At 38.1% G+C, this 22,166-nt stretch overlaps 1 protein-coding gene across 6 annotated transcripts in view; it reads left to right on the top strand.

Moving 5' to 3' along the window:
* LOC109419338 (extracellular serine/threonine protein CG31145) overlaps positions 1-22,166 on the top strand; it is a 341,080-nt gene that overhangs the window by 302,441 nt on the left and 16,473 nt on the right. For 3 of the 6 annotated variants that reach the window (XM_062857333.1, XM_062857331.1, XM_062857332.1), the window contains one exon: positions 13,101-13,417. The exons of 1 other annotated variant lie outside the window; for it this stretch is intronic. The gene's annotated coding sequence lies outside the window, so the exon portion shown is untranslated. The remainder of the gene's footprint in view (positions 1-13,100; positions 13,418-22,166) is intronic. 2 more of the 6 variants (XM_062857335.1, XM_062857334.1) reach the window with 1 other exon arrangement.

The following is a 22,166-nucleotide window of genomic DNA, read 5'->3' as shown; positions in this document are numbered from 1 at the left end:
TCAAAAACTGAAATGTCCACTAAATCGAGGTATACCTGTACTCAATTCCATCCAACTTCACGCACTGAGCGTTCATTAGCTGGCCTGGCCATCCATTTTGCCGGATCAAGATCGTTTCCACTTACTTTTCCTTTCACAGTTCCCACCCGCTGGTACTACTGGCTGTGGCAGAGTGGCCACAGCAAGAAAAACGTTTACGTATCATGATGGGCGGCGGGCGAACCAAGCGGATGCCAACACACTAACTGCGCTGCCCAAAATAAACATTTTCACGCAAATCAAAACTATTGTTGTTTTCACCCGCGGATTTCTAGGTTACTAGTGCAATGGTCTCCCTCTCCTCGCGGGTAATGAGTCTTGATTATTTCTTCATTGCGCGAATCAAATCTACCAGTGGGGGAGCTCTACACCACACCACACTACTGAGTACTGACTGTGGGAAAAACGGTGGTGGGTGAGGGCGCCAAGATGGGTCGGTCGGTCGGCCGGTACAGAGCTTAGGCAGTGAATAAATTTCCTACATTTGTTGCCGCCGTTCGTTGAACAGAATGAAGCACCGGCCGTCCCGTGGTAAGTCGTTTGCTAATGGTTTAGAGGGGGAGTCGGTGTAAAACGGATTCTTAATCTGCATCAATTCCCGATCAGTCCAGGAAATTTTCAAGAAGGATTTTTTTTATTTCCTTGGACATAGAGTATTTTCGTACTTGCTGCACGATATACATTACATGTACATGGAAAATGGTCATTGGCAGAGGAAGCTCTCGGTTAATAATCTTGAACGAACGCATGTAACAAAAGGCTGAGTAGTACGGTTTGTCTCAGCTGGAACTTTAAACTGTCGAATATAAATAAACAGTTTAGGCCCTGAAGAAGGTCCATCGAAAAGTATATGGATGTAAAAATTCTCAAATGTCAAACCTGATCCTCTTGTAAGTATTTCTTAGGAAGCGCATTCCACCTCACCCTCTCCAATAGATGTGTTCATGTAGTTCATAAAATCATTTATTATTCGCTGCTGTTTACACGGCTGTGACTAATTTGTGGTGACCACGGTGCGGCACGGCTGGAACGATGGGATTTCGTATGGCCCGAAGCTTGAACACTTACTGGAACCGTAACATTACGGTAATTCACGTATATTATGTGACGCCTCCGGTGGGATGAAATGGTGGAAAAAATCAGGAAATAGGCGGAAAATGAATGCAGGAATGCATAGTGATACTATTTTTATGCCTCTGCCTTCAGCGGCTAGCCCACAATGTGTAGATTTCCAAGGTTATGTGGCCGTAACTAATGGCTCCGATTAGGGGATAAAATTATCGTAAAATTTGTAATTTCATTAACTGTCCGGGTTTGAGGAACGTAAACCTGGCGACATAGCTTATAAATATCGATCGTCATGAAATTAATGCACTTCATTGTGGTAACCTCAATGTAAATGTGGTACGGACACGTTGGCCGATAATAAACTAAACCACGTAGTCTTTTTGAGAGATTCCTTCCGCTGGATGTGAGCATGTGGAACACATATCAAAAAAGGAGTGTAAAATTCTGTGACATATGATGCACATGTTTGGAGCGTGGGATATCACAGAAGTTTACATGACATATCATGTAAAAGTAATAAAATATCATGTAAACTTCCATTATGTGTCATGTCATTCTACACGACTCTGAGTGTTTACATGACATATAACATAAATTAACATGATATATCATTTAAACCATCATAACACTAAGTTTACATGACTAAAATGAAGTTTACATGACGTTTAAATTTCATTATTTTTATCTGTGAATAGAAGTGATTTGAGACCCGACCAATAAGAGCCCAGGAAGATTAGAATGTAGCCGTGCTCTCACACATTTTTTTTTGTTTAAAGCTCCTAACAACTTATTGCGTAGAAACGGCTATCTCAGTCTTAATTTACGACGTAAATTAAGACTGAGATAGCCGTTTCTACGCAATAAGATCCAGTTCCAGTCGAAAAATCCCAAAGCTCCTAACAACAAATTCCCAGCCAAGGAATCTTCCGAATCTAGCCGTACACACACTCACTGTTTACTTATCGCGTCGAACAACAAATTCTTGGCAAGAAATTTTCCGAATCAAGCCGTGCACACACTCACTTTTTTTCTTTTTGCACTGAAGAATACAAATATCGCCGTGCTTCAGTCCGTTAAAGGCAACCCGGGAGCTTCTTGACAGCTGCCGAACAACGTCAGCGTACCTAAAAATTTTGGTCCGGGTGGTACTGTCAGATTCAAAGCGGCAAGCGCTACTTTTGAAAAGGACGAAAACCGACAATAACAAAATATATCAAAACATTAAACAGAAACCTTAATTTGTTGTTTCCGCTTTTTTTGTGGTAGAAAAATGCAAGTTAAGTGCGGCATAATGAATTTGTTTAATAGAAGCGAAAATTATGTCTATAAAACAAGTAAAGGCAAAATAGTCGACTTTTATAAAATTAATAAGAAACTCACGTTTTCTTCTAGTGCTGTTATTAAGCACCAGCAAGTAATAAATTAGGTTACTTATACTAACATTTCACAGCTACATATCTGGTGATAAGCCAAAATGGAAGTTAAAATTAATCATTTGCAGATGTTTTTTTTCGAGTTTGATCTTCGGTTTGATCTAGCATGCGCAGTCATAAATTAATATGCAAGACCGTTTAAACATGTGCTTTTATTACATTTCTTACAACAACAAAAAGAAAAATCAAAATGATTTCAATTTAATGAACATGAGTTTTTGCGGTTCTGTTGAATACGTCCTTTTGATACGAAACGCTAGCCTCTTGTTGGCTTCCACTCACCACGAAACAAAAAAATGTTTTCGCATGGACAAAAATTGTTGCGTCAGTGAAGGATGGACCCGTTGTTTACGAACAGTAGCGACATCTGCGATTTGCAAGTAGGTACGCGAAACTGAGCTCATCTGTCAAGTTACGGGGGGGTTGGTTAAAGGTTACAAACGAGGACGAAATTTCATCCGCACGAATCAGCCTAATTAGCTACGGTATAAAACCATGTTCGATCATTATCTGCCATAACACTAGTCGACAAAATTGAAACTTTTTTCACGCACTTTGACCATTTGTTCCATTTCTAATGAAATTTGGCCCGCTGAATCCGATTCTGACTTCAGAATTCCTGTAACACGTGCAGTTTTTGAGAAAAATAGGGTTTTATTCACAAATTTTCATATTTTCAAAGAAAATTTAATATTGTCTTTAAAATTTTAAATTTTTCATCTGCTCATTATAACCAATATTCATATTCAATAGCTTTTGATCCACTGAGTCTGACCTAATAATTTTAGTAATACGTAAATTTTTTGAGAAAAATTAGGTTTTATTGGCAAATTCCATATTTTCATAGAAAATAGACTATTGTATTTATATTTTTTTTATCTGCCCATCTTTACCAATATTTATATTCAATAGATTTTCATATTCTGATTTGCAATCTGACCTAAGAACTTCTGTAACACGTAAAATTTTTGAGAAAATAGGGTTTTAAACACAAATTTCATATTTTCATTGAAAATAAACTACTGTCTTTACAATTTTAATTTTTTTTATCTGCTCATCTCAACCAATATTTGTATTTAATAGATTTTCATATACTGATTTGGAATCTGACCTATGAACTTCTGTAACACGTAATTTTTTTTAGAAATATAGGGTTTTATTCACAAATATCAGTTTTTCACATAAAATAAAATATTGTTTTTATATTTTTCAATTTTCCATCTGCTCATCATAACCAATATTTTTATTCAATAGATTTTGATCCACTGATTCAGAAACTGGCCCAAGAGTTTCTGTAACACGTAAAATGTTTAAGAAAGTAGGGTATTATTCACAAAATTTCATATTTTCAGAGAAAACTTAATATTGTCCTTATAATTTCAATTTTTTCATCTGCTCATTATAACCAATATTCATATTCAATAGATTTTGATCCATTGAGTCAGAATCTGACCTAATAATTTTAGTAACACGTATTTTTTTTTTTAGAAAAATTGGGTTTTATTCACAAATCCCATATTTTCATAGAAAATAGACTATTGTATTTATAGTTTTATAATTTTATTTGCCCATGTTTTCCAATATTTATATTAAATAAATTTTCATATTATAATTTGCAATCTGACCTAAAAATTTCTGTAACACGTAAAATTTTTGAGAAAAATAGAATTTTAAATACAAAATTTCATATTTTCATAGAAAATAAACTACTGTCTTTATAATTTATAATTATAAAAATAAAAAAATAACACGTACAATTTTTGAGAATAATAAGGTTTTAAAAATAGAATTTTCAATACAAAATTTCATATTTTCATAGAAAATAAACTACTGTCTTTATAATTTTATTTTTTCATAGAAAATAAACTACTGTCTTTATAATTTTTTTTTCTATCTGCTCATCTCAACCAATATTTGTTTTAATAGATTTTCATATACTGATTCGGAATCTGACCTAAGAATTTCTGTAACACGTACAATTTTTGAGAATAATAGGGTTTTATTCACAAATTTCATATTTTCATATAAAATAAAATATTGTTTTTATAATTTTCAATTTTCCACCTGCTCATCATAACCATTTTTTTTTATTGAAAAGGTTTTCATCTACTGATTCAAAATGTGGCCTAAGAATTTCCGTAACAGGTAAAAATTTAGTAGGGATTATTCAAAAAATTTCATATTTTCATATGTCTTTATAAGTTTAATATTTTTATCTGCTCATCTTAACCAATATTTGTATTTAATAGATTTTTATATTCTGATTCAGAATCTGACCCAAGAATTTCTGTAACACGTAAAATTTTAGAGAAAAATGGAATTGTACAAAAAAAATCATATTCTCATAGAAAATAAACTGTTGTCTTCATAATTTTCATATTTTTATCTGCGCATCTTAACCAATATTTGTATTTACTAGATTTTCATATACTGACCTAAGAAGTTCTGTAACACGTACAGCTTTTAAGAAAAAACACAAAATTTCATATTTTTAGAAAAAAGAAAATACTGTCTTTAAATTTTATCTCCTCATCTTAACCAATATTTAAAAGATTGATCCAATGATTCGGAAACTGACCTAAGAATTTCTGTAACCCGTGAATTTTTTTAAGAAAAAATTAAACCCCATTGTAGCGCAAGTTAATTAGGTTGTAAGTAGATCATTTTTTTTTTGTATATGCTGTTGAATTAATCGAAATATATTTGCAACTTTGAAGCTGCCCAGTTTGGCAACTACCCAGACTGTGTTTTCCTTTTACTTACGCCAACAATTATTTTTCTTAAAAATTGTACGTGTTACAGAAATTCTTGGGTCAGATTTCGAATCAGTATATGTAAATCCATTAAACATAAATATTTGTTAAGATGAGCAGATAAAAAAAAAATAAAATTATAAAGACAATAGTTTTTCCATGAAAATATGAAATTTTGTGAATAAAATATTTTTCTCATAAATTTTACGTTTTACAGAAATTCATAGGAGAGAATACCAATAAGTGAAATAGAATCTTTAAAATATAAAATATGAATTAAGATGAGTAGATAAAAACTTTAAAATTATAAAGACAATATTTTATTTTCTTTGAAAATATAAAATTTTGTGAATAAAATCCCATTTTTCTCAAAAACTGCACGTGTTACAGAGATTTTTAGGTTAGTTACCAAATCGGTGGATGAAAATCTAATAAATATAAATATTGGCTAAAATGAGATAAAAAATTGAAATTAAAAAGACAATAGTATATTTTCTTTAAAAATATGAATATTTGTAAATAAAACCCCATTTTTCTCAAAAAAAATACGTTTTACAAAAAATCAGTGAATCAAAATCTATTGAATTAAATACTGGTTATGATGAGCAGATAAAAAAGTTATAAATATTAAGACAACATTTTGTTTTCTATAAAAATATGAAATTTTGTGAATAAAACCCTATTTTTCTCAAAAACTGTACGTGTTACAGCAATTCCGAAGTCAGATTCGGAATCAGCGGGCCAAAATCCTTCGGAAATGGATCAAGTGGTCAAAGTGCGTGATCTACTGTCGACCAGTGTAATTCGTTTCTCTTCACTGAATCGTATGCCGCCGTGAAATCAATATACATATGATGCGTCTGCAAGTTGTACTCCTCAAATTTATCGAGAATTTGTCGCAGGGTGAACATTTGATCCTTCCTTGATGGGCCCTCACGGAAGTCCACCAGATATTCGCCGGCGTAGCACTACTCAATCGGCCTAAACCTGTTGAAGAAAATTCCGGACAACATTTGGTACGCTCAATTTCTTGTATACAGGCAGTTCTTCCTCTTCCAATATCTTCATTATTATACGGCGAATGAGTTGGTACAGCTGATCAAAACCGTGCTTGAGAAACTCGGCCGGGAGTTCGTCCTTCCCAGCAGCCTTGTTGTTGGCTATCTTGACCTCGTTCAGCATTGCATTGGAGTTTTCACAGCCTGGTCGTCGTCGTTGATTTAAATTCTGTCTGTCGGTTTTCCATTCACACCGTTCAACAATTTCCCGAAGTGCTCTCTCCACTTGGTAGCCACTTGTGTTTTTTTCTGTCAGCAAGTTTCCACCACTAACGTTACACATGACCGGATGAGGCGCCTTTTTCTTTCGCACGCCATCGATAGCTTCGTAAAACCTCCGCATATCATCCTAATCCATACTCTTTTGTGCCTGAGCGCATATTCCTCATGCTCTCTATTCTTTTTGCGGTGGATTCGTGTTTCGGGTACTCTTGCTTATCTACAGCGCTCCCTCCCTGCTCGATCGGGTCACCGACACCAGCATCCGGCTTTTGGCATCATTCTTCTCGTCCGTTATCCTATGACACTCCAAGTTGAATCACTCGCTCCTCGGTCGTCTTTGAACAGTGCCTAAGCCTATCTTACGCGTTGCCATTCTCATCGATCCGTGGATAGACTCCCACGCTCTCATTGATCTCACTAATCAGTTATAGTCAGCTACCGTACCCTTTGCAGAAAACTACTGGATGTTGAAACGCATCGATCGCCGGGTCGATGAGTCCATCACGGTTGATAGCCGAGCTCGACTTTTACTAACCACAAAATAGTGATCTGAGTCGATGTTGGGACCCCCAAACGTTGTACACAGAAAATAAATATGTTATTAAAATTCAGCGAGGAATCATGTACATAAAGGGAATGCTAGAGTTCATGCACTTTTACATGAGATATAATGTAAAATTACATTACCATTGTGTAAATTTCCGCCAACCATCGCATAAACCGTCATGGACACCAACCGGTTACGCGACTATTAGCGGAAATTTACAAGAACGTAGCGTAATTTTTTCATGATATCTCATGTAAATATGCACTAACTCTAGCATTCCCTTTATGTGCATGATTTCTCGCAGAATTTTAATTACATATTTTTTTCTTTGTAGCTCATTCTTCCAGATTCATGTAAGGTACACCCAAACCTCCATTTAGGGGCCGTCCATGAACCTCGTGGTAAGGTGAAAGAGGAGGGGGGTGTTCGGGCAAAGACCACGGTCCGTACAAATTTAACTATTTTTGACGAAAGACCACGTGGGGGGGGGGGGGCGGTTCGGAATCTCCCAAAAAATGACTACGTGGTTTTTGGACAGCCCTTTATGTGATTTTTGACCTAAATGGATTTCAGACTAGCAGATGCAAAAGGGACGAGTGTCAAGGCTTGCATATGTAAAGGAAGGAGGTTTAGAAGGATTTCAATGGAGTTTTAAGAGGGGAGGGTTCATAGGCGCTTCAGTAGGTTTCGGGGCTTGATAGGCTCTCAGACGAACTTCACGGGGGTTTCAATGGGGTTCTATGACAAAAGACTGAAGATCAAAAGGTCGAAGATCAAAAGGTCGAAAGCTCCATGTCACTTTTTTTTTCAACCTTTTCATCTTTCGACTTTTTGATCCTTCGACCTTTAGACCCTTCGACCTTTTGATCTTTGACCTTTTGTCCTTCGACCCTCAAAGATGTTTGAAGATGTTACCATGCGTTTCAAAGCATTTCAGTGTGTTCCAGGAGCTTTCAGAGGCCTTTTAGGGGGCTTTATAGGCTCTCAGATAACCTTCACGAGGATTTTCACAGATATTTTAAAGCGTTTAGATGCGTTTCAGGACATTTAGGAGGTGTTTTAGGGGCTGTAGGACAATTGGTCGAAGATCAATAGGTCGACAGTCAAAAAGTCGAGGGGTCGAAAGGTCGAAGGGTCAAAAAGTCGAAGGGTCAAAAGGTCGAATTAAAAAAATAAATAGGACAAAAGGTCGAAATGACATGTGGTCAAAATGTCGAAAGGTCGAATGGAGAAAAACGACCAAAAATAATGTTAAATCCTTTTTATCGTTTTTCTTCTTACTTTTCGTTATCATTGCAAATTGGCCTGCATATTTTCAACTTAGTGTTCTTTTAGCACTTCCAAAGTTATTAAATAAAGGACTTTCTTTGGCTGCCATTGCGTTAACTTGTATATCATGATGTATATTGTATTCAGAAATTCGACGAAATTACCCGTCCGGAACGGGAATCGATCCTTTAGTTTGGGCTTTGTATAATAATTTACCTGGTACTACTTAGTTTATTGTAGAACATGTCATCCTTTTGAACAACGGCAGTAAAGTTTCATCCGAATATTCATATTAATTATTAGTGATGGAGTGCGGAAAAGATTATGGCGTACATCATCGTGCTGCAGGCACTTGAATAAATTCGAAATTCGCTTCTCGAACCTAACGATTCCAGGTTCTTTCAGTTGCAATACTAACTAAAACGTACGAGCTTTTGATCTTTCAATCTTTTTTTTTTCGACATTTTGCCCTAGTTTTTTTTTATTGCAACCTTTCGACCTTTTGTCCTAGTTATATTTTTATTTCGAACTTTCGACCTTCTGGCCACTTGTATTTTCGACCTTTTGCCTTAGTTATTTTTTATTTCGACCTTCTGACCTTTCGACCTTTTGACCCTTCGAGATTTTTACCCTTCGACCTTCTGACCTTTCGACCTTTCGTCCTTTCGACCTTTTGACCTTCGACTTTATGACATCGACCATTTGTCATAGAACCGTTTTAGGAGGCTTCGGAGGTTCTCGGGCTAGTTTCATGAGGGTTTCATAGGCGTTCCAAAGCATTGTAAAGGCGGTTCAGAGTGTTTTGGGAAATTTCAGAGGCTCCCTGGTGAGCTTCACATAGATTTCATGGGGGTATCGGAGGAGTTTCCAGGCATTTCAAGGCGTTTGAAACCTCCTTTCAGATATAGGATTTTGGGAGCTCCGGAGGCTCTGAGGTGAGTTTCACAGAGGTTTTATTGGGAATGTCGGTGGCGTTTCAAAGCGTTTCAAGACGTTTCGATGCGTGTCAGGGTATTTTGAGGCGGTTTGAGGAACTTAGCAATAATGTTTGTTGGACTCTGACCCTCTCGAATGACTGTCACGGAGTTTCTGGGGACTTTCAGAGGCGTTCCATAACGTTGCAGGGTGTTTCAAGGCGTTTCAATGCGTTTCAGAGCGTTTGAGGAGATACATTTCACAGCGTTTTAAAGCATTTCAATACGTTTAAGGGCGTTTGAGCGGGATTTAGGTGGTGGTCGCTGGTGAATTTCAAAGTGTTTCAAAGCATTTGAAGAGGTTTCAAGGCGTTTCAGGAAGATTAAGAAGATTTAAGAAGAGCATCATAGTGGGCTTCATAGGCTCTCAGGTGAATTTCACGAACGTTTCATGGGGGTTTTGGAGGCGTTTCAGAGCGTTTCAAGGCGTTTTAATGCAATTCAATGCATTTCAGGCTATTTCAGGGCGTGGATGTCAAGTGAATTTCACGGAGTTTTTATAGGAAGCTTAGAGGCGTTTTAAAGCGTTTCAAGACATTTCGATGCGTTTCAGGAGGTTTCCGGGGAGTTTAAGGACCTAGAGGATCGCTGGTGAATTTCGTTACGACCATAGTAACATGAGGCTGTGGGAGCAAACTTTAGTCATAAAGCACTTAGAGACAACAACATATTTTAGTAGATCCGATGACCTACATTTAAGGAAGCTCTTGGACAATAAACACACCGCTTGACAGCACATAGTTGCATAAAGCTGCAAAAGCAAAGAAAAATCATTCGTTATGTTCCAATAGATCACTGATTACGCTTGTAGATCAGATGGACTAAACTCCAGGAAGTTCTCAGATATTCCTATACAATTACAGAACCCACTACTTGAGAGAATAAATATGCCTGAGCCTGTGTGAATATGAATCTCATTCATATTTTTTTATAAATTACAAATAGCTCTCACAGATTCGTTGACCTTTACTCAAGGGAGTTCTTGGAGACCCTGAAAGAATCCTCGAACTCAACACTTGACAGATCATCGCTACCTGGGACTGTGTGAGTTCAACTACGTTGGTAGATCCGATGACCTATACACAATAGGCCGTCCCTTATTTTGCAAAATTTAGAAATGTTATAAGTTCGTTAGTGGAAAATGATCGTTTTAGCAAAAAATGATCGTGTCAAAATTTGAAGTCCGTATCTCAAGGCTAAGTGGTCCCTCGACAGAAAAATACGCCATTCTACTAAAACCGGTGATTTTAGGACCCTAAAGGGCCAAAAATGTGCTTAGATTTGCGATATCTCTACTCGTTTCCAAGGTATTGACAAAAAACAACTGAAAAATCAGCATTTTTGACCATTTTTTAGATTCCGAAGGAAATTTACCTTATTTTGTTCAATAACTCAAAAACGAGTAGAGAAATCGCAAATCTTAGCACATTTTTGGCCCTTTAGGGTCCTAAAATCACTGGTTTTAGTAGAATAGCGTATTTTTCTGTCGAAAAAAAAAATCATTTTTTTTTTTGGTCCCATACAAGCCTTGAGTCCCTTGAGCCTTGAGCCTTGAGGCACTTAGCCTTGAGATACGGACTTCAAATTTTGACACGATATTATTTTAGCTAAAAGGATCATTTTCCAATAACGAACTTATAACATTTCCAATTTTTGCAAAATAAGGGACGGCCTAATACACAAGGAAGTTCATGGAGATCCTCAAACTAACAATGAACTCATCATTTGAGAACACATAGTTACATGAAGTTATGTAAGCAAAATTTTGATTAACAATGCTCCAATAGATTACTGATTACACTTGTAGCCTTATAGATTGGATGGTCTAAACTCCATGAAGCTCTCGGATACTCCTACAAAATCATAGAACTTAAGACTTCACAGAACATAAATGCCAGAGGCTGTGTGAGTATGAACCTTAATCATAATCCTAATAGGTACAACTAGTAGCTCTGGTGGATTCGATGATCTTTACTCAAGGGAGACAACCAATGAACTCACTACTCGATAGCTCATAGCTACCTGAGGCTATGCAAGCGATTTTTTGGAGGTCCTCAAATAGATAATGAACTTAAGGTAACGTTATAACGTTATAAAGGCATACCTTAATGGAGGGACCTAAATATATTTAACCTAAATAGGGGTTTCGGTGTACCGGGTTTCCAATTATAGTCTTCATATCGCTTCCAGGCCGGTTTCTGAGCGTATCGTTCGCATTTTAGTTTTCAAACACTTTTTTTCACGGTGTTGAAAGGCTTCGAATGGCTACCTTACCAGGGCCACGCTGCCTACATCGCGTGGGGCTACCATCTCAGGTATAGTTGCTGAAAAAGTCATTTCGACATATCTAGATTCAATCATCTACATCTTCTTTCAGAAGATGATCCTGAACATATGGTTTCCGAAAAACTTGTGCGGCTAGACCAGTTCTACGCGAAAGTAACGAAAAAAACGGTCTCACTTTATTATTTAATGCCAATGTCATCGACTATCTTCAAAAAAAATGGAATGAGCTGTACTGCCGTGAATCGCAAGTCAGTCCCATATGCATTTTGGGCAAAAATGAGTAAATGGCCGTTTTCGAGCTTTCTTCGGATGATCTTTCAGCTGCGTGCAAAAAAATATATAGTTTGTTCAGTAAAATTGAAAAACAACACCAAGTCAGATTGTCCCATAATGAAATGTAATCGCAAGTCAGTCCCATTACGAACTTGTGCACCCTCCAGTACAAAACTTAACACTATTTTAGCCAGTTTTATATTTTTCGCTGTTACGTTTCCACGTTTGAAACTATATGTGAAAGTTTCAAGATGATCGCAGAAGTTTTCAATTTATGGCGATTTTTTAGAGTTTCGCATAGAAATCGAATTTGAAAACTTCAGAGGCCATTTTCTCAATGCCTACTTTTTACATATGGGACTGACTTGCGATTCACGGCAGTGTAGGTGATTGAATCTAGATATATGTCGAAATGACATTTTCAGCACTGCTTGTGAGAACCAGATCTATTTAGGACGCTCCAGGTCATCAACTCACCATTTTGCAGCCCAACTGAACGAGGTTAAGAAGGTCCTAAACGAGCTGGAAAACAATAAGGCTGCACAGAAGGACGAGCTGCTTGACGAACTGTTTGAACGTGGACGCAAGCTGCTGCTTCAATCATCCTGCTGGTTCGATGGCCTCATATGCGTTATCTCTAAGAAAGGGCACATACTATAGTCATCTAATTACAGAATGTCTGAATAAGGTTTTTCAGTGAATCTAATTAGGTTCCCCAGTGATGGAGTTACAGAATTTAACCGAAAAGTTGAAAAAAGTCAAATTCCTAATATGTTCCAAGTGCATTTTTCTTATCAAATATATTGGTTGCATTTCTTTCACACGTTCGTTCCCACGAACACCTACCGAACACCAAATCGTTTAGGAAGCTAAACGATGCAAATGAAAATAATATCAACAATTAAAAGCACCCAATCCAAACCGAAAATTTTCCCATCCTCATTAGGCAAAAAATAGAACCCAACCTCGTTTCCGTTTTACGTAAAGCCAAAGCCCACTTGCGCTTGCCTTCCACAAGCGCGCTAAACATTTCAAGCCAAGGAGAGGGGAGCCACATCAAGTATCGTACCGCGCAGCAGCAGCACACGTTGATCAAGAAAGATAAATAGCAATCAACTAATTGATTCCCTTTCTTCTCCTTCGGCATTTGCATTTGCATTATTGCCGCCCTCTTGCAGGAAACCTTCCGGTCTCTCGGTCATCCAGGCGAGAGTAGAAACGGTCGCCACCACGGGCACACCACACTCCAGTCAGTCAGTCAGTCAGGTCAGTCAATGCAGCACAGAGCCAGCGCAGCGGGGGATATTGTTGTGTGTCTACCTACACATACCCCTGATTCAAGTTCCCGCTAAGCCGATTCGATACAGATGTCGATAGAAATTATCGGCTCCTCGGTCTGACCCACTCGCGCCTCGGCTCCGTACGTACAACTGTTGCTGCAGTCCGGGAAAACAGAATCGAACGCCTATCGCCACGCCGCCAGGGGCGCATTCAAGTAAACAAGTGTTATTAGTTAAACTTAGAAACGTAGGGTATTTTAGCCAATAGGACCCCCATATTTTTTTTTCAAACTAGCTGCTCAAATCTGTTTTACCGGTGAACTTCCACCACAAAACATTATGACATAATGCTTTTCAGATCCTTTTTCAATGCCAGCTCATCTGGGGATCTAATGAGAGATTACAGGAATCATCGGAGGAATTCCTGGAGAAACATCTGGAATCATCCTAAATGGAATCACTGATGAAATTTCTGAAAAAAAAGTCCTAGATAAACTCCAGGAGGATTTCGCAAAGGAATTTCTGGAGGGATTCCAGGAGGAGTTCTTGGAGGAATTTCTGGAAGAATCATCGAGGAAATTCCTAGAGGAATTCCTAGAAGAATCTCATGAGGAAAAAATCCTGGATAAACTCCTGGAGGAAATCCTGAAGAAATCCCTAAAAGAATTCTCAGATTAATTCCTTGAAAAATCTTCCTGGATGAATCCGTGAAGGAATTCCTAAAAGAATTCCTTGAGGAAGCCCTGCAGAAATTCCGTGGAACTATTCCTGGAAGAATTATTTTTAAAACGCCATTATTTTTGAAACGTTTATGCAATAATTTGAAGATTTTCATTATTTTTTAAATTAAATAACAGCGATTTTCTATGTATGCTTGAAGCACCTTAAATCAATCATCCGGTATAGTTAGTTCAAGCCTCAAGTTAAGGGTCAAGTTAAACATAAACATGCTCGAATCTACCATGACAATAAATGAACTGTCAAATCATCAACCATAAATATTGTTGATGTAAGCATATTATGATTGAATCAACCATAATTCTTGTTCTAAACAGATCATCAATTCTGCTTAATTCAAGCTTCCATTATTCTTCAACCTATTATATTATGCGCAATACAATCTCTAAATAGGATTATAAAAAAGTCAGTGCACAAATATCCAAGTTTGAGACCGAAATATGATTGACTTGACTTTATTTTTTTTCTCCGTGTACTTGGATGGACTCTCAAAGGATTTTTTGTACAATTTTTGATTTTTCCTTGATTATTTTTTGAAAAATCTCGGATAAAATTTTCTGAAACAATTTCTGGAAGACATTCCTGCAGAAATATTCGAATAATTCCAGAAGAATCCATTGGAGAAATCTCTAGCGGAATTCTGGAAGGAATATATGGAGATATTCCTGAAAAAATCTCTGAATATCCCAGAACAAATCCCCGAAGAAATGAGCGAGATTCAATCAATTCTTGAAGAAATCTCTGGAGGAATTCATGATGAAATCACTGCAGCAAGTTATGGGAAAATCATGGATTAATAGTTCATACTCATATAGTTTACGAAATTAGTAACAAATCTAAACCAGTAATTTTAATTCCTCAAAACTGCAATGCCGATTTGCATAAACACAGTTTGGGGCGCCCATGCCGCTCAAAAGTCATCTCAAGTCAGGCTCCCCCTGGGCCCCCTCCAGAAAAAAAATCTAGCTACGCCAATGTTCGTTCTTCATCATAGTAGCTGAGATCGGGTTAGAGTGCAGCGGGATTGCAATTGAAGGAGTATCGTGTGGAATTGCATTATTTTTTATACTGGTCGGTTTTTGGCCATAACTTTTTCAATATTCAACCGATTCGTTTGAACATTTGTGCATAGGGACACACCGTCAGTGCTATCCGTGTACGAAAAATCAAGTCAATTGGTTTAAAATTGACTGAGTTATGGCAGAAAACCACCCGTGCAAAAAAAAAAGAATCGAGTGTACTGTGTTAATCGACCAACTTTGGTCCGCAATGCGACCCCAAAATCATGAAGAAAATTCATGAAATCATGAGCCTTGTTCATGGAACTCGTGCTGATCTTGTAAAAAGTAGTATACTGTGGCATAATCATAATAACATGTACAAAATGTGTACAAAAAAACGCACATCACTTTTTGGCAGTAAACCTCAACCGATTTTAATGACCGACGGTTCACGGATTCTGGTCCTATTGTTTCCTATTAAAAGTTATTCGGATCAATACAGCCGTTCCGGAATTATGGCCATTTAGGTGTTCCGAACCAGTACCCTTGGAAGGGGCCATACATAAAAATGTAACAAACACATACATGCGACACATCAAACTGTGACATTTTCGATTACCGTTACTGAACCGTTAGTGTTCCGGAACCGGTTCCAGATGCCCCGCCGGAAGTGGCCAAATATAAAAGTGAACCAAATCCATGCATGCGACATATTAAAGCGCGGTGTTTTTGATAATCTAATGAAGGCTGGCAAGAAAATAGTTTCAGACCACATCTGAACCGCTTGTGTTCCGGAACCGCTTCCGGGTGTCCCGCTGGAAGTGGCCAAATATAAAAGTAAATCAAATATATGCATGCGACACATCATATTGCGACAGTTTCGATAACCTGATGAACAGTTAGCAATAAAACAGGCTCAGACCATATCTGAACCCGTTCCGGTTGTCCCGCTGGAAGCGGTCAAATATAAAAGTGAACCAAATCCATGCATGCGACATTTCAAAGGGCGGCTCTTTTTTGATAACCTAATGAAAGCTGGCAAGAAAATAGTCTCAGACTATGTCTGAACCGGTAGTGTTCCGAGACTAGTTCCGGGTGTCCCGCTGGAAGTGGCCAACTATAAAAGTGAACCAAATCCATGCATGCGACACATCAAAGCGTGGTTTTTTTGATAACCTTATGAAAGCAGGCAAGAAAATAGTCTCAGACCATATCTGAACCGGTTCTGGGTGTCCCGCCGGAAGTGGCCGTATATATAAGTGAACAAAACTTATGCATGCGGCACATCAAATCACGGCTTTTCCGACAACTTGATGACCGCTTAGTAGGCTAAGACCACATTAGGGGCTGCCAGTAATGCCGAAGCTAGTTCCGGGTTTTCCTCCAAAAGAGGCTAAATATAAAATTGTACCAAACCCATGCATGTGACAAAGCAAAGCGCGGCTTTTTTGATAACCTAATAAACAAAAGCAAGCAAATAGGCTCAGACTATTGTAGAGACTACCGCTAGTGATCCGCAATCGGTTCCGGGCCGGAAGTGAAACCAAACCCATGCATGCGATACCTCAAATCACGGGTTTTTAGGTAACACGATGAACAGTTGCAAGAAAATAGAGCAAGCCATATCAGTGTGTTACGGAACCGATTCCGGGTGTCCCGTCAGAAATGGTCAAATGTAAAAGAGAACCAATACATGCGACATAATTATGACTTATTCAGTAATATGATAAATGTTTAGCCAGTAAATAATCTCAGACCATATTTTGGAGAACCGGTAGTGTTCCAAAACTGGTGACGAGACGAGAAACCCGCCGGAAGTGGTAAAATATAGAAGGGAACCAAACCATAGCGGTGTTTTTAATAATCTGATGAACGGTCAACAAGAAAACAGTCTCAGGCCACATTTAAAACTAGTACTTAGTAGTATTTTAGAATCGGTTGCGGGTGGTCCATCGGAAGTGATTAAATAGAAGTGGACCAAAATCATGCATGCGACACATAAAATCGCGGCTTCCTCAAAAATTTGTCGAACAATTAGCAAGAAAATAGCCTCAGAGTTTTATAGTTTTATGACTCAGCGTCAGAATGTTTCATAAAGGGTAGCAAGAAAAGGTTTGTCGTAACGTCTTTGGCAACCATGACTTTTTTATGAAAATTGTATAAAATATATGTATATGATATTCCTTATTATCGTCATGATTATGACTTGTAATCATGTTATCATAAAGCGGCATATTTTAGGATTTTGTGACCTTTTCGTCAGGTTTAGGGTTCCGGATTTTTACCCGCGCCGTCTTAAGAGGACTGCGGAGCCAAACCATACCAGTACCTAAATATCCTCAGTCGTATCCCCAAAAGTAATCCTTATAAGAAATATGGCAGACATCCCAGGAAGAGTTCCGGAGAAGTACCTGAATGAATTCTGGTAGGAATCCCAGGAAAAGAGCTGGTCTGAAACCTTGAAGAAATTTCTTGAATGAATTCCCCGTAAAATCCTCATAGAAATTTCTGGAGAAATGCGTAGGAACCCTTCTTGTGAATATTTCCGAAGAAATCCGTAGAAGAATGCGTCATTTCGGTCTAAGTATCTGGAAAAAAAATCCCCGATACAACTCATATCGGTTGCTAATGTCCATAATGCAACTCAAATGAATTATGTACATAATGAACAATATGCAACTAGTTTCCATTATGCTACTCATTTGAGTTTAAACCCTCCCAGAGCCAAAATTTGTGGAATAAATTTTCAGTATCAAACGCATTCTGACTTTTGTATTAGAAATTTCTTTGACTTTTTTGGACATAGATATCTTTGCACTTATAGTTAATAACTGCGGAAGTTTTCATATAACATTAAGCAGCAGATGCAGGCTTTTTCCCAGTGGGACGTTACGTCAACAAAAATAAGAAGAAAAATGTAAAGAACATGGCCACAGTATACTCAAGGCCGACTCTGCATTCTACCTTGAAATATAAAAAGAAAAAGCCGGGTCTAACAAAGCATAAACCCTCACATTGAGTTGTCCAAAAAATGTCTCACGAAACCTAACGCAAGCCTATCCATATACGTGAGAACAAAAGATGTTTACAAAGTTCTTACAGATAGATTAACACGGGAAGTCTGAACACAAACCACTACCACACAGGAATTTGGATTGGTCAATACGCTGCTGGTCAATCTTGAACCGGGCGGCAGCGATTATGGAGGACCGGCGGCGGCGGCTCTACGAAGAGATGGCAAAACGGGTGGCCCGGGTATCTACCCTGCTGCTGCTGCTGGCTAGGTACCAATCCACACCTCATTGCAGCCCGGTAATCTGGCCAAGCTTCGGAACAGATACAACAACCGGCAACAGCTCTCGATCAGCCACGTACTGTTAAAAGGTAATAGCCATAATCTGCATACATGTGAGAAATGCAAAATGGACTTTTTTTATTCACTCTCTCACTCTCTCTCTCTCCCCCAATTGGCACCCTCTGTTCGATGGATGCAACAATAGCGCTGACAACGGAAGGCGGTTCGGTCGGATCGGGTGGAGCCCGAGGGTGGTCCTCTGTGGCATGCTGCTTGCTGGCACTGGAGAGCAATGTAGTGTGCGGTTGTTTTATTGTTGAGAGGTGAAATAATGCGGAAGTGGCTTACCTTTTTTTCACTATCATGTACAAAAGCGGGATTAGTGCTGATTTGTTTGCTGCAGCAATGCTCGGCGGTGCACGTGTGTGGGAGTGTGCGCTCCGGCCCAACAAGAGCACGGGGATTTATTGTCAATAATTGAAATCGGACCAGATCCGTGTCGGTTTCCTGCTGATGTATGGGCATCGCGCATTGGGGACGTTTATCGACGTAGTTACTCATATTTATCGAGCAGCTTTGAATAAAACCATTCGATATTAATAACATATTTGTGTTAAAGCGTTGTAGTCATTTGTGTGGTGGGGTAGTAATCCTTGGATACAAAGCTCTACTTACAAATGGTTATCACGTAGCTGCAAATTGCTACAACAGTTTCAATTTTCTATGGGTGATTTACAATATACAGATACTCTTTGATATAACGTACAAGTGAATTTTCTGATTGTATGTCATCTCGATTAAGCAGAACAAAACTTAGCCAAATTTAATAGAAAAAACCCGATTTAATCCACCTATGGTGAACAGCACCCTTCTTACACTTATTAAAATTATTGTTGTATTATTTGTATTTAACATATTTATTTTGTGTAATGGACCAAAAGTTCTAGAAAATATTGTGGATTTGGCATCTAGTGGATTGGTTTCCAAAATAGCATCATGGACCATGGACTAAACTACCAGAAATGCCAGACACTTCCTAGAGTCTTGTATGGAATGTTTAAAAAAATAGCTTACATATTCTGGAATTTTGTATCTTTTATTAACTGCTAAAAGATCATGAATCGATTAACAAATGGGTAAGAAAATCAGCGAGATACACTTTGTCTAAATCAGTCAATTAAATTAGCTCCGAAGTACTTGGTATTCATGGTTATGGTGTAAAAACAACAAAAATGATATATCTACTAAGTTAATCAGTTTTGGCATTAGCTTGTTATTTTGGCTGTCTGGTTCTTCAAAGCTTTCATTTAACATATTGTTAGTTTCCATACAATTCCTGTGTATTTGTAATTTGTTATTTATAATTTTGTTGAAAACAATAACCTGCTAGTATACACCTTGTATGAGGTCAGCATCATTTATTGAAAAATAATTTCCCATAGACTGGTCAAAAACAAATGCAAGATAACAAGTGAATATAATAAAAAAAGGATTTATTGAAATACTCTTCGTAAGATATCTCAGTAATCAAATGTCGAATCGAAATAAAATTTCAGGGCCTTATACAAGCATATTGTAGCTTTCATTTGGTGCTTAGAGAACCCAAATCGGTTGACAGACGGCTGAGATATTTATTATGGTACCCTTGGTCAAAAATCTCTCAAAAAGTTAACCTGTATTACTCCCAAGTACTCTTTGAAAGATATCTCGGTAACCAAATGTCCAATCGAAATAAAATTTCTGGGCGATCTACTAGGATGCTGTAGCTTTCATTTGGTGCCAAGAAAACCCAAATCGATTGACAAACGGTCGAAATATTTATTATGATACACTTGGTCAAAAATCTTAAAAAGTTTAGAAGTATGACTCATAAGTACTCTTCGAGAGATATCTCGGTAACCAAACGTCCAATCGAAAAAAAAAATTCAATAGCGTTCTACTAGGATGTAGTAGCTTTCATTTGCTTCCAAGAGAACTCAAATCGGTTGACAGACGGCTGAGAAACGTGCATGACTTTTTCTTGTAACGCACATACACACACACATACAGACATTTGCTCAGTTCGTCGAGCTGAGTTCATTGGTATATCAGACTCGGCCTCGGATCGAAAGTCGGTTTTTCGAGCGATATTTATACCCTTCTTATGGGTGTAAGAAGGGTAAAAAAAAAACTAAAAAAAGTTTTGCAGTCTAATAAGCCAGTGCGGAATCTATATATATAAAAATGAGTTTGAAGTCCCTTTGAGGCAACAAAAGTCACGAACGGCTGAACTGATCAGCATGACTCTTGCACGGTTCGGTTCGTATTCGTGGTGGCTGTGTTTATATGTAATAAAAAGTTACGAAAATCAACTAAAAAGTAGAACAACTATGAAAGTAATGATTTTTCATGAATCGAGAAGAAATTCAACAGGATCGAAATGAAACCAATCTAGAGTGCGGTGCTTGAATAAGCTCAAAAGCTGTCAAACCACCACAAGCTTGGCAAGACAAAGTTTGCCGGGACAGCTAGTAGTAGATAATTGTTATATTGAAATAAGTTATATAATATCAGTATCGCGGTGGCTCAATGGAATATCATGATGGAGGCTTGGATTCAAATGTGAATCAAGCAAGCCGTGCTATAACCGTCACACGCTATCTATTGATGAAGACCTGCGTTAGAGTGGGTCATCGTGTATATGGAAAAATAAAAAATTCAATGGTATCCCATCAGATCAAAGCTTTTTTGATCCCATTTCAGGACCCAAATAAGTGTTCAAAATTTGGGCACGATCGGTTATGTCTACGTTTTGCTCATCGCGTTTGAAGTTTGTATGGGGTTTTACATGAGAAAACACACTATTTTGCATTTTTTATCATAACAAGCTTGAATTTGTCTAAAACCATGTAACCGATAAAGTGAAAATATAGCCTATGGTGTCCTGAAAAACTTTGTCAAAGCCCGCGAAGTGATCTGATGCTTATGAAAAAAGTTATAGCGTTGGCATTGCTTGGCGACACAGCATGATTTTGTTGCTATTGTTATTCTTTTACATGTTAAAACATAAACACATGCATGGGGTTCGTTGGTTATAACTATTTTCAAAAGCATCGGATTGTTTTGTGGTTTCCAACAAAGTTTTTCAGAACATCCTAGGCTATCATTTTACAGTATCGGTTAAAAAGTTTCAGACAAACTTTTTCAACTTATGACAAAAATGGAAAAAAGTGTGTTTTACCATACAAAATCTCATACAAATTTCAATTGTAATGCGCAAAGTGTAGACGCAACCGATCGTGCTCAAATTTTGCACAGATACTTAGGACCCGAAACGGAACCAAAAAAGTTTTGATCTGAGAAAACGGTTCCGATGACCCACACTAACCTGCATCCGTTGAGTGTTTTCCACTGATACACACCAAGTTTCACTGACGTACAGCAGCACAGATTTCACGTTCGAGTTGAAAATTAGGATTTTGCTGCGTCGCATAATCTGATTGTTTCTCCATTCATTACCTACTTAAACTCGCAAAGGCCGAACCCACCTCCTTGATCCGTGCACCCATGTCGATCTTGGTGCCACCATCGCCCTCACTTGGCTACCAAGATATTGGATGTTTTCAACATTCTCCACTGCTTGCCCCGCTACCATGAAACTGGAAGAGTTGACCGTGTTTACATCCAACAATTTGGTCTTGTTGACGTTGTTGGTAAAACCTGCCGCCGAGAAGCGATCGGCAAGATCGTCGAGCTTGCTCTGCAGTGCATATTAGAGCGCCGTTGCTGGACTACTTAAGGGAGCAACGTCATCAGCCAGTTCGAAGTCATTTAGGTAGCCAGAGCAACCCACGATTTGGTTCACGATCAATCGCACCTATCTGGATCTTGTCGATTACGATGACGAACAGTACATATGCATACATCCTTGTCTCACTCCAGCTACGACCC

The sequence above is a fragment of the Aedes albopictus genome, chromosome 3 (assembly GCF_035046485.1).
Source record: "Aedes albopictus strain Foshan chromosome 3, AalbF5, whole genome shotgun sequence".
Classification (NCBI taxonomy): domain Eukaryota; kingdom Metazoa; phylum Arthropoda; class Insecta; order Diptera; family Culicidae; genus Aedes; species Aedes albopictus.
Note: the sequence above shows the minus strand (reverse complement) of the source record. Positions and strands in the feature narration are given on the sequence as shown.